We start from the raw sequence: 12,044 nt of genomic DNA, 5'->3' as shown, positions 1-12,044 counted from the left end.
CCCATGAGTCACTACATGGGACTGAGTGGCTAAAGCAAAAGATAACCCCTCCCCCCCCCACCTTCCTGTTTACCATTTCAAAATACAGCATCCGTGTTTGTACAGCGCCTGGCACAACAGAGCCCTGATCTGTTTGAAGCCTCTAGGAACAACGGCCATGTAAGTGTTACATCCACAGATCTAGAATATTGTGTCCCCCGTCTCCCCCTCCTCCAATCCCAGGTTTTCAGTTACCAAAAAACCACAGAGCTGCCAACACACGGAAAGTGTGCGATGGTGCATTTCCCCTTCTCGGTTTCCACTGAGCTCAGCTGCAGCTGAGCTATTGGACAGCGAGAGAGCCTGGGATTTATTCACGGAAGCAAGAGGAAAGCAAAGCACAACCCCAGCCTCTCCACGCCAGACGAGCGCTTTATCAGCACATAATGAGCCCGTCTTGATGGCTCGTTCTAATTCAAATGAGAGATTCGCCCCCCACACACACACACACACACACACTCCAAAGGCTGGATCCGAAATCTGGCAAAAGGCACGGTAACTAATCGGATGATGTGCGCATTTCCAGGTTCCTGGGCCGTAAATCCCCAGCTCTGGTTATCGCTCTGCCCGAGTCAAACCCACTTAACGAACATCAGGACTTTCACAAGTGGATATTAATGCTGCTGGCCAGTTCTGGTTTGCCTGCTCCATCTATCCTGCTCGGAAAGAACTGCCAAGTCCACTTACCCCGCTCAGAGCACCCCGCTCCTGGGCTGGCTTTCTGTAACTCGATTATCAATGGAAGCATTCCGAGAGCGGCTCAGCTTAATGTTATTGAGACGTTAATTAGCATTTGTTAGTGTCATCTGCTCGCCTGGGAAGCGGAGGAAAGGTGATGTGGGGGAATGGTACCTTAGGCTAGGGAGGGTTGGACCCTTCATTCCCAATGGGTGCAGTTCCACTGGCACAGGCTGGAGTGTAGACAGGATTTAGGATTTTAACACGTGGTCATCTAACCTGAGCCCACCTGAGCCCACCTGAGTCCTGCCAGCCCCACAGCCTCCATAACGGCTACCACCACAGGTGTGGTCTTTGAGACCTGACATGTCCAACTGCAAAAATACCCCACTTCTATAGTGCTTCTCAGCAGTAGTTGCATTGGTTGTGCCTGTTCCTTGAGAGCACCATGCTGCAGTTCTTGGGCCCAGCAGTGGGCGAATGGCACTTGGCTGGGAGATGGCGTTATCCCACGAAGGGAGATGGAAGCACGGGATTATGGAGTTTTTAACGGCCCACTTTAGTGTCCCCAGCACACAGTTGGGTGGCACTTCCTGCCGACACTGCCATAAAATGATGAGTTGGAAAAGTGCCTGGGCAGTGTTAAAGGTGTTAAATGAATAGCTCAGGTCTGTCTTTGGATGGAGAGGGCAGCGCATCCATATTACCACTGTGTCATTCGCTTCGTTACACAGGGAAGCTGCCGAGGGTGGTAGCCTGTCTGCAAGCTGCCTTGTGCTGCAGACTGAATTATACCTGGAACTTGTGTCTTGGCCATAAGACAGCAAGAGGTGGGGGAGCAGGGCAGAAGCAGCAGCATCTAGTGAGCAGAGCACACAGCTAGGAACACTCTCGCCTTGATTTTAGCTTTGCCAGTGACTCACTGCAGAAACTTAAGACAACTCCCAGCCCTTCTCTGCCTCAGTTTCCCCAAATGAAGAGAAAAATACTAACCCACCTCATAGCAATGTAGCTAGGGTTTATAAGCCCAACCCATTAAGGATCGGAGCACCCTCAAGCTGAGGGACTGAGTCCATCTTTACACTGGGTCAGATCCTTAGCTGGCATAAATAGGCATAGCCGCCTTGACTCCAGTCGGTCTCTGGTCATTTCCACCCGCTGAGGACCTGGCCCTAACTGTCCATTAGTCTATATAGCCCTGGCATCCTGCCTGCAACTTGTCCTCTATAGCGCACCTTGGCTCTCACTGGCGTCATCCCGATGTATTCAGACCCATTTTTACGTGGCATCATTTCTCACTCAGCTTGATTGCAATGGCCTTGAACACAGGATGCTTTAAATAAAACACTGCGTTGCATTAAGTGCTGGTGGTTTACAGCTGTCGCTCTAAAGGGTTCGTACTTCTCAGCCTGATTTGCAGGCCCCTTACATGACTGACTTCTCTGCTTGCATCTGACTGCCCAGCTCCTCTAGAGCAGTCTCTGCCAGCTGCCTACAATCAATGGTTTCCATAGCAGGAGTGTTGTCTGATAGCTGGAAGATCAGGAGCTGGGACTCCTGCGTTCTCCGCCTGGCTTTGCCAGTGACTCACTCAGGCCCATCACTTAAAGTCTGTCTGCACCGGAAGCAGAGGTGTGGCTGCAGCCTAGACATATCCAAGCTAGCTTGAGTAACAATAGCATGAAGCCATGGCAGCCCGGGCTGTACAACCCACCCGGGGTATGTACTCTAGGCTAGCTCATGCTGCCTCAACTGCTCTTGTTGCTGGAGCTGGCTAGATCAAAGCTAGCTTGGGCATGTCTCCACATGTTTCAATCACACATCTGAATGCAGCATAGACAGGACGACAGCCTCTGTGTTCCCCACCCCTCCACACACACCCCTGTTACATAGGAATATCATACTAAACCTATGGCCACACACTAGTTCACAGCTGTCACCATGCCACCCCCTGTGCCTGTGGCCACTGGGAACTTCACGACAGTGAGGGTAGAACCCAGACCTTCCTGCTCCAAAATCCCTGTTCCTCTGTGACGGAGAATCTCCATTAGCTGTTCACCATACAGGACCTATGTCACACAGTTCCATCCAATACAGGGCAATGGTGCTTATGTACATTGCTATAATGGACTGGTTACTCACCTACCTCCCAAGAGTGATAGGTGATCTCCCTTTAGTCATCTGTAAAACAGAATACCCATCCCTCCTAACACACCACTACCTCTCATGAAGTGCTTGGAGAGCTCCAGCTGAAAGCTGCCATCTCAGTACAAAGCATTATTACATTGTCCCTATTGGATTCTAGGGGGCTCCTACATCACTGACAAATGGTGCAATTGTAGCCCACTGTGAGAAGCTGGTGGTGGGAATCATGGCAGATCTTGGGCAGCGAGGCTTCCAATGCAAGTGAGTGGCTGATGCTTTGCACTTAGACGGTAGCTGTGGCTTGTCCCGGCTACCTCAGATTCAAAGATATCATCACAAGAAGAGGCATCCTCCACTCCCAATGCAGCACAAGCACTTCAGAGCCAGGGGAAATGGTTAGGTCACAGTATCCTTGTGCTTAAGCCATGGAGCGAGACATCAACTTGCCAGGCCAAATTCCACCTTCAATTTAAATTGAGTACACTCCTTACAGGGCAACTTCAAGGGCACTTTCATCCAAGCTCTCAAAGCCCAAAGGCACTTTGAAGTCAACAAGGGTGCAGACGTGCAGTCTGAGCAGATTTTGGCTTGCTCACTGTATCCTACAGACAGACTCAGGGCACATACCCGCTCCCATGTTGCTGCTGGAAAATATTCCAACTTCTGCAACAGAGGCTGAATTCATGCTGAACACCCTCTGAGCTGGCCAGAGGGGTCTCCATTAAAGTGGGGTTCTGCTCTGAAAAGCAGCCACGTTACCAATACCTTCCTCCCTGTAGGACCTACAAACATCAGCAGTTACTTTCTTTTTTCCTCCTGTTAAACCAGCTGAGCCAACGCAGCTCTGGGAGAGGGAAGCGGATTCCTCTCCGGCTCATGCAGCAGCACCAAAATCGTTGGCAGAGTTCTCGTTGCCGAGCCAAGTTCTGCCCTGTGTTGGAGCTGTGCAGACAGGCCCATGGAAGCATTTGTAAAGGGACCACTCGGGGTAGGAAAATTAAGTCTACTCAAGACTGCAGGCTGGGAGCTTGCTGCTTTATTTAAGCTGCATCACAACAAGGGGGCGGGGGGACTAAATCAGGAAGTCAGGGAAAGGTGGAACATAGCTTCACCCTAAAATACTCTGGGTATCCCAGTTAACCCTATCATGACCACTTGACTACAGACTCTGTTACCAATGATAATTCTGCATGAGTAATAAAGATACCACCTCTATCCCCACCCCCACTCCCAGCTTGAATCCCAGATTTTAGGATGAATTTTCAGAGCTGCCAGTTGCCAGGGGGGCGGGGGGGGGGCGGGGAGTCTTTTTAGCCATCAACTCAGCAAATGTGGCATGAAGGTGAAACACTTGAAGCCTGTGGTGCCTTGTCTGCAGAGGTTTCAGTCAAACTATCCAATCTGCTCCCAACAAAGGTTTTTCCATGCGATTTCAAGCGGACTGTACTACTCATCCCCCCGGGCCACCACTAACCGTTAAACTCCAATTCCAGAGTCTTTATTGCCAGCCCTGCTGTACCAAGCAGAAGACACCTGGCAGGGTTATTCAGACCTCAGCTGGAATTGGCAGTTTCAGCAGCAAGAGGCCATCCACTTTTGACTTGTAAAGAGAGCCAATTTGGTCTGGCAATCGTTAAGGGTAGGTCTATGCTACGGAGACTGTACTGGCACAGGTATGTTGGCATCGACAACAAATATCGCACCCCCACAACGTCAGACTTCCTGGAGCAGAAGCCACACTGCAACTGCCGAGCTGCCAAAGAGACTCTGGGATTCCAACCACAGAGCTCCCAGTAATGGGAGCGAGAATTATGGGGCCAGATCCTGGTCTCATTTAAGTCAGTGGAAGTTCAGCAGTGAATGGGAGCAGGATTGAGCCCCTTTGAAAATCTTGGGCCAGTTCCTCAGCTGATGGAAAGGAATGGGGCTCTGTTGACTTCACTAGAGGCACGTCAATGTACAGCAGCTGAGGATCTGGCCCTTAAGGTGTAAATACAAACACCCATACTGAAGCCACATTGTTTGCCTGACAAGCGAAATGGGCACAAGCAGAGCCTTCGAATTAGGGGGGGTAGAAATTCAGCGAGGGACCAGAAGTGGTTAGAGGTCCTCATTACAGAACGGTTAAGTGAAATTCTTCCACAACACCATAAGCCAAATGGTCCTCCTAGTGCTTTCAAGGATTAGATCATACCGACAGGGAAAGCAAGGGCGATTGTAGCATGCAGAGATCACAGGATTTCACAACATCGGGGCAGTTCTTTGCATGCTACATACCAGCTCTAAGAGGGGACGAACTCTTTCTCTGAATGGTGCAACTGCATTGATTTCTATGCAGTTACATCCATGTACCTGGGAGCAGAATTTGGCCTGGGGTTCCCAAACGGTTATGATTTAGGTCACCGTAACAGCTCTGTGATACAAAGTTGAGTTTATTGGAGCTGTATTGTAACATCGTCACATTGCACGGATGAGCCCACCGCCCCATGATTTCAGAGGGCTGTAGAGGCTTTCATTCAGCTTCGCCAGCACCCGTGCAAGGTAGGAAGGAAAAGATCGCACCCAAATTACATATGGGTAAACTGAGGCACGGAGCGATTGAAATGATTTGCTCAACTCAATGGCTATTAGCTAGGATGGGCAGGGATGGTGTCCCTAGCCTCTGTTTGCCAGAAGCTGGGAATGAGTGACAGGGGATGGATCACTTGATTCCCTGTTCTGTTCATTCCCTCTGGGGCACCTGGCACTGGCCACTGTCGGAAGACAGAACACTGGGCTAGATGGACCTTTGGTCTGACCCAGTCTGGCCATTCTTAAGTGACTTCACCCACCAAAGTCACCTGTTGAGCTGAAAATAGAACCCAGGAGTCCTGCCTCTTAGTCCCCTGCTCTAACCACTAATCCACACCTTTACCGAGCTGGGGAGGAGAACCCACAAGTCCTACCTCCCAGGCAGGGGCACCATTTCAGAAAAAAATTGGGGCAGCAGGGGGCGAAAAGATGTGTCAGCGTATAGAAAATTATATGTGAATATGTTATTTCCTGCGACATCGGGGGAGGCAAAAAGTGGAGCATATAGACCTGTCAGAAGTCTGAGGAAGTGCCAGACTAAAGGTCTGGGGAGGCAACTGCCCCCCTTGACCCATAGCAAATTACACCCCTGCTCCCAGTCCCCCGCTTAAACCCCTAAACCACATTTCCTCCTCCCTACTGGAAAGAGGCGCTGAAGTGCTTAAAATCCACTAATCCTAACTAGAATGGACTCCCCAGTGCAAAAGCTCAACAAGGAGAGATCCTCTCTTGGTTTTGCTGCTGTAGCTGTTGTGAGTTTAAACCAGCAGCAAGACCCTTTTCTCCACCTGCTAATCCTTTGGAGAGCGAGGACAGTCTTATCACAGCATAATATTCCAATTAGCTTGCACTAGTTTTTCCCCACTTGAGAGGCTATTATGGGGGACTTTGCTTTGGCTGTAGATTTTGCTGCCAAGCCTGTGTTAAGTACAGCAGAATGGGGGCGAGGGGAGGGAGAAGTAGTCAAGAAATGGCTTAAACAAAGTGGAAGCCTAAAGAATTCAGGTTAAGTTGCCCAGTATTTGTTTGCCTAAGCAAGAAAAGTAGCCCCAGGGCTATGAGCGAGTTCTTAGTAGAAAAACACAGGCCCTGTACTTAAACAAAAAAACATTTAATTAAAATAAGGCCCCAATTCAATGGATGTCTGGATTAACTAGCAAGGCCAATACCATGAGCTCTTACATAATCATGACCCAATTAAAAGAAAGCTAATATCTACCTCCATTGGATGTGGTCCAGCTAATGGCAACATCTTCTGCATGCTCATTTTTTAAAGGAAAGCGGAGCGCTACTAAGTAGAAATCTCTGAAACATACTGTTCTTAATAAATAAAGTTCATAAATAATAACACAACGTTCCAAAGGGAAGTAGCAGCCTTCATTTAGGTCATTATAAAACTATTCTCCCCCTCACGTGGGACCTGACCCAAAGGCCATTGAAGTCAATAGAAAGAGATTCCCAATGGGCATTGGATCAGGCCACATCTGAATATATGTAACTGCAGGCAAGTCCTCCCTCTCCTGTTCTTTGTAAAACAGAGCCAGTCTTAATCCCTCGCTTTCAAGGATTGTATCGCACCAAAAAGGAACAGCAAGGAGGACTGGGAGAACGTATCAGCCAGAGATCAGAGGATTTAACAGAGTGACAGGCAGAGAAACAAAGCAGGGTTTCTGATTTGAACCAGCATTGATTGTACTAATAAACAATCCCAACCAAAGCATCGGGGTTGGAAGAAGTTGGTCTTCATTTCTGCTTGTACAAATGCAATGAAACCTTTACATTAATTTTTGATAACCACTCGCTAACTGGGGCAGCTCAGGCGTAGAATGACAGAACTGCCCAACTTTCATCTCATCAGAAATCATCAGCTGCAAACAGGGGCCCAGGATTTTGCCACATGCATGGGGGCATCGCCCCCACCTCATGTGCAAGTCCCAGGATATCACTCTACTAATAACTGACAACCCGCCATCCACACACCCCTTTTCCAACCAGCCATCACTGGAAGTCTTCAGTGCTGGCAGATAGGCAAGGCAGTTTCAGTGGAGCATATCCTGATGTCCCCAGAGGGGCTTCTTGCTGGGCCGTGATGTGTAATGCATGTGCATGTAAAGTCGTTACATTTCAGAGAGGGGGCACTCTTATTGCTACAAGAAGACTACGGGGGAAAGAGCCTGAGCGAGCCAAGCAACAACAGCAAGATTAAGGGGCCAGCACAAAAATACTCAGGGTGGGAGAAGAGGAGAGGAGAGAGATCACTTGATCGTTACCGGTTAGGTTCACTCTCTCTGGGACACCTGGCACTGGCCACTGTCGGTAGACAGGATACTGGGCTGGATGGACCTTTGGTCTGACTGAGTATGGCCATTCTTATGTTCTTATTTTATGGTGGTTTATGATTAGGTGAAGCGGTTTTCAGCACATTGATTTTCTTCCACCACCTTCAAATATTCAGGAGAGTGAAAGACCATCAGGCAAGCAATGCAAAAGTTGAAAAGCACGGTTTTCCCCCTGATATTTTGTGACAATATTTCTGAGCCTCGGCTGACAGAGGAACTGTCACCCAATAGCCCCATGCACTTGCCAGTCTGATATCGACAAGAAGCAATGCAGGGCTTAATTTGTGCCAGGGCTTGCCAGGGCTAAGCCCCAGCACCTCTGGGCTTGGTAGTTCAGAGCCCCGGCACCTCTGGGCTTGCTGCGTCAGTTATCAAAGTAAAAAAATTGCTTGAGCCCCAGCATCTCGCTCATTACAAATTAAGCACTGAGGCCATGGAAAGCTGTCAGGGAAGTTGGGGAATTGGGACTGCCAGGAACGTCATCAGGGTGGGGGGAAGGGGGATTTTGTTCTGAGTGTAAACTTCTATTTCACTTCCCTTTCTGCTTTTTGGATTTCTAGATCCAACACCAGAGTATCTGGGCTTCTCACAATCATTTATCCGGTGAGGTAGGGAAAGCTATTATCCCTATTGTACAGATGGGGAACTGAGGCACAGAGAGACTTGCCCAAGGGCACATGGAGCAGGAAATTGAAGCTGGATCTACAAAATCCAGGGCTAGCACACTAACCATGGGGCCACCCTTTTTCTCTTAGAGCATGCTATGAAGCAGGAAGGCTGCCCAAACTGATGGGTCAGGGAGAACCTGCCTTCAGAGGAGGTTTTATTATAACTGCAGGGGCATCGGGCACCTCCTTCAGAAGCAACTGGTGCTGGCCACTGTGGGAGACAGGAAAGGACCCGTGGTCTGACCTATGTTCCTGTGATTTACCCCTCGCTCCCTTCAGAGAGTCCCACCCCAGGGCCAAACTCACTGGCTCCGATATATGAATGAAGGAGAAGTGTGTTGTATTCCTGGCAGAAGAAAAGGAGCAATTGCAAAAACTTCCCCACAGACAGCACTGCATCTGGGAGCATGTTGTTTTGAAACTGCAGCGGGGATTGAGAAAGGAGGGGGGCTCTCTCCTCACCCTGTCCCCTTCAGTCCTGAGCTGCACTGCAAGGCAGGGGTGAGCCTTTTCCCAGTCCAATGCCTTCTCTCCCCCTGAGCAGCAGGAACTTCTGCAAGGAAGGAGACCTGAACTCAGGCTCTCCCTGGTAGTTGAAGGAAACAAGATGCTGTTCGGGGAACGGAGAAGTGACATGAGCTCTTGATTTAACTACTGGTATTTCCCTGAGCTCCTGCAGGCATTCAACCGATCTGATGGTCTCTCTTCACCCACAGGCTGTGCCTAGGGCAACCAGCCAGCGCATGGGACCTTCTCCACCACTCCACTTCTCTCCTCCAACCCAGCCTTGTATTGTTCCCTCTTCAAACCCAAAGCCAAAGGTCAGCCAGCAACAAGGATGACTCATCCCTGAGCCTCCTAAGTGCAGACACAAGCAATATGATGGTGGCAGTTTTCTGAGACAAAAGCACCCTGCTAGGGATGAGTTGAGCACAACAAACTTATGACATTTAAAATACATTATAATAGAAAGGTAGGGGATGGGGGGACATCCAGCAAGTTACCCTTGGGCATTGGGCTGTCAGATACCAATCAGATTTTCTCTTAAAAAGAAACCCCAGCTCTGTTGTCACAACAGCTCTGACTAGAGGGCCACAGCCCTCAAAAGAAACACACATGGATGTGTTTGTACCCAGGATACAGGCAAGGCGTGGATCCAACCTTCTGAAGTGGTTCCTCTACAGAGCACCAGCACCTCTGGCTTATTGGAAATGTAAAGGCTGTTGGGAAGCTAGCCTCATGCCCCTGATCTTTACAGACAACCGAGATAACACACGGCCTCCTCACCTACTCACAACAACTCCACAGGCCTAACAAGGGTAGCTGCTATTTACTCTGCGATGGCCACACGCACCTTTACCCTGCTGCTGTGGATGGAAGCCCGAGCAGCTAGTCCTTCCAGTCTCTTCCATCTCTCCCGGGAAGCCAGGAGGGCTCGAGAGCAAGGCAGCAATGCAAAAAGCGGGTGCCAGGGGAGAGACAGCCTGACCAGTAACTACAGGTGCCTGGGTCTATTGGACTGGTCCACACTGAGTCACACTCCGCTGCTCTGGTATTGGCAATATCTTCCCTAGCCTCCGTTCGCATTCTCCCCTGCAGAGAGCACTGGGAAATGCATCCCCTCCCCTAACAGCTGTAATAGGAGTCCGGCCTCCGCTAGACGGACTGTGCAACACAAGGCAAGAAGCAAGCAAGCACCAGAGGGCAGCGTGTGTATGTGGGGGCGAGGGGATGCTAGCGGTTAGCAAAAGCCAGAGACTGATTTCCAGTCCCAGAGTCACGCTCTGGGGAAGGTGGTGGGGCTAATTACCAGGCAGGATTAGCCAAGCAATAAGACCCGCAGGGAGGGGGAAGACAGTCCCCAGCACTACTGGGGGCGCTGCGGATGCAAACTACTAACGATGCAAATTAGTTGAGGAAAGAGTGAAATTGAAACAACCAAGCAGCCTCGGAAAGCACATTGAATCCGGCTCACTTAGCAGCGGCTCACCCAGCCAGTGTCCGGATCAGGTTCAATCGCTTCCTCCTTGGTTCCTTTCATTTGCTCCCCCTGGCAAGCATCTTTCTCCACGCTGGGCTTGATTTAATCCTTGTTTAAAGTCTTTCTGCGGCAGCTTAGATCGGCGCAGTCTGCCTCCCCTCCCTTAAACATGTTAGCGGGGTTCAAACAATCCCTCTGTATTTATGCAGATGCCACATTAAAAGAACAAGAGGGAGAGGGAACAGAACCCAGCCTGCTGCGGAAAATACATGTTGACTTAAGGTCTTACGTGCCTGTTCCTCTACTGCATCTCTCTGCCCCTGTGGTATTTGGGTGCTGTTATATTTATGGCAGGAAAAGGAAGGTTCCCCCCACCCCACCCCACGTCCCCTTCTTGTTCAAACCGTTTCCTGCAATCCCAATGATGCGCTGCAACCCATTAGCAGGACTCTGGCTGTGCTGATGGTTTCGCTAGCATGTCCTCCAACAAGCAAAGCCCCCAATTCTGAGGTAAACCGTCTTCCCACTCCTCCCCCCTCGTTGCATCGGAAGAGTAATAAGGCTAGGATAGCTGGATGGGACCTAGGCTCCCCCCGTACCCTCTACACACACCTTGTTCATTACAGTCCTGCAGGTCAGACGCTTTCCAGAAGGGGCATTTTTGGTCTTGAAGAGAAGGTGATCGGTCCTCGGGATTGCTCCTTAAAAGCCACTTTTGGCTCACGGTGAGGAGCCCCGTCCGGACCTGACTGAAAACCCCGCCCCACGAGAAACGCACCTACGGGGGTCGGGGGGGGAGAGAGAAACTGAACTTACCCCTCCGCACCCAAGTTGGGCGAAATCCGAATCCTCCCGGCGCTTTCCAAGTCCCTGGCTGCCCGGAGCAGCCTCGCAAGGAGCTGTCCACGGATCCTGTGGTGCCGAAGCCTCTGGCTGCCTTCCCACCCTCCGCTTGCCTTTTGCCCAGCAGCTCAATCGATGGCAGTTTTCACTCGTCTCCTTCCCCCAGCACCCAGGGCAGCCCGGAAAGCAGTGGCTAATTTCTTTGGCTTGTTTTACCTGGGCACGGCCAGTTCCCCCTCTCCTGCAATAGTAATCTCCGAGCCCTTCCCCGGGGCTGCAGCGGAGATCCGGCTTCCTCCACTCCACGCCTTGATAGCAAGGAATAATGCAGACTCGGTCCTGTTTTTGTGGGAGTGCCAATCCTCCCGCCCCCCACACACACACCCTCTTGGACAAGCCGGTTTAGGTACACACGGCTCACCCGGAGGAGCTGCCCACTTGCATGGTGCTGAAAGAGATTCCAAAGCCAGGCGGGAAGGGGGCTCTGTTATCCACCCCAGATCTTGCTGAAAGAAAGCTGTATTCCAGGGGCAATGAGGCTGAACCCGCTTCCGCCAGCGCGCATCATCCAATTGCTTTATTAATTTAAAAGAACCCCTTTAAATTTGACGCATAAGGCGGCGGAACTGCCGCTGGGGAGGGGAGAGAAAAGGGAGCTGCTGGCTGGCGTCGGGGGAAAGGGAGAATCCTTGCTGTCGGTCAGTGCTTGATTTAAAACCTCAAAGGTCCTCCAGAAAGAACGAGAGAGATCAGCTGCGAGGGAACGGTCCATGCACCTCC

At 50.5% G+C, this 12,044-nt stretch overlaps 1 protein-coding gene across 2 annotated transcripts in view; it reads right to left on the bottom strand.

Annotated features, from left to right (window-relative positions):
- GRM4 (glutamate metabotropic receptor 4) overlaps nucleotides 1–11,705 on the bottom strand; it is a 217,030-nt gene extending 205,325 nt beyond the window's left edge. The window contains exon 1 of one of the 2 annotated variants that reach the window (XM_054024794.1): nucleotides 11,238–11,705. The gene's annotated coding sequence lies outside the window, so the exon portion shown is untranslated. Of the gene's footprint in view, nucleotides 1–11,033; nucleotides 11,086–11,237 lie in introns of those variants that run through there. The other variant, XM_054024795.1, reaches the window with a different exon arrangement.
- Nucleotides 11,706–12,044: the final 339 nt, after the last annotated feature.

The sequence above is a fragment of the Malaclemys terrapin genome, chromosome 4 (genome assembly GCF_027887155.1).
Source record: "Malaclemys terrapin pileata isolate rMalTer1 chromosome 4, rMalTer1.hap1, whole genome shotgun sequence".
NCBI lineage: Eukaryota > Metazoa > Chordata > Testudines > Emydidae > Malaclemys > Malaclemys terrapin.
Note: the sequence above shows the minus strand (reverse complement) of the source record. Positions and strands in the feature narration are given on the sequence as shown.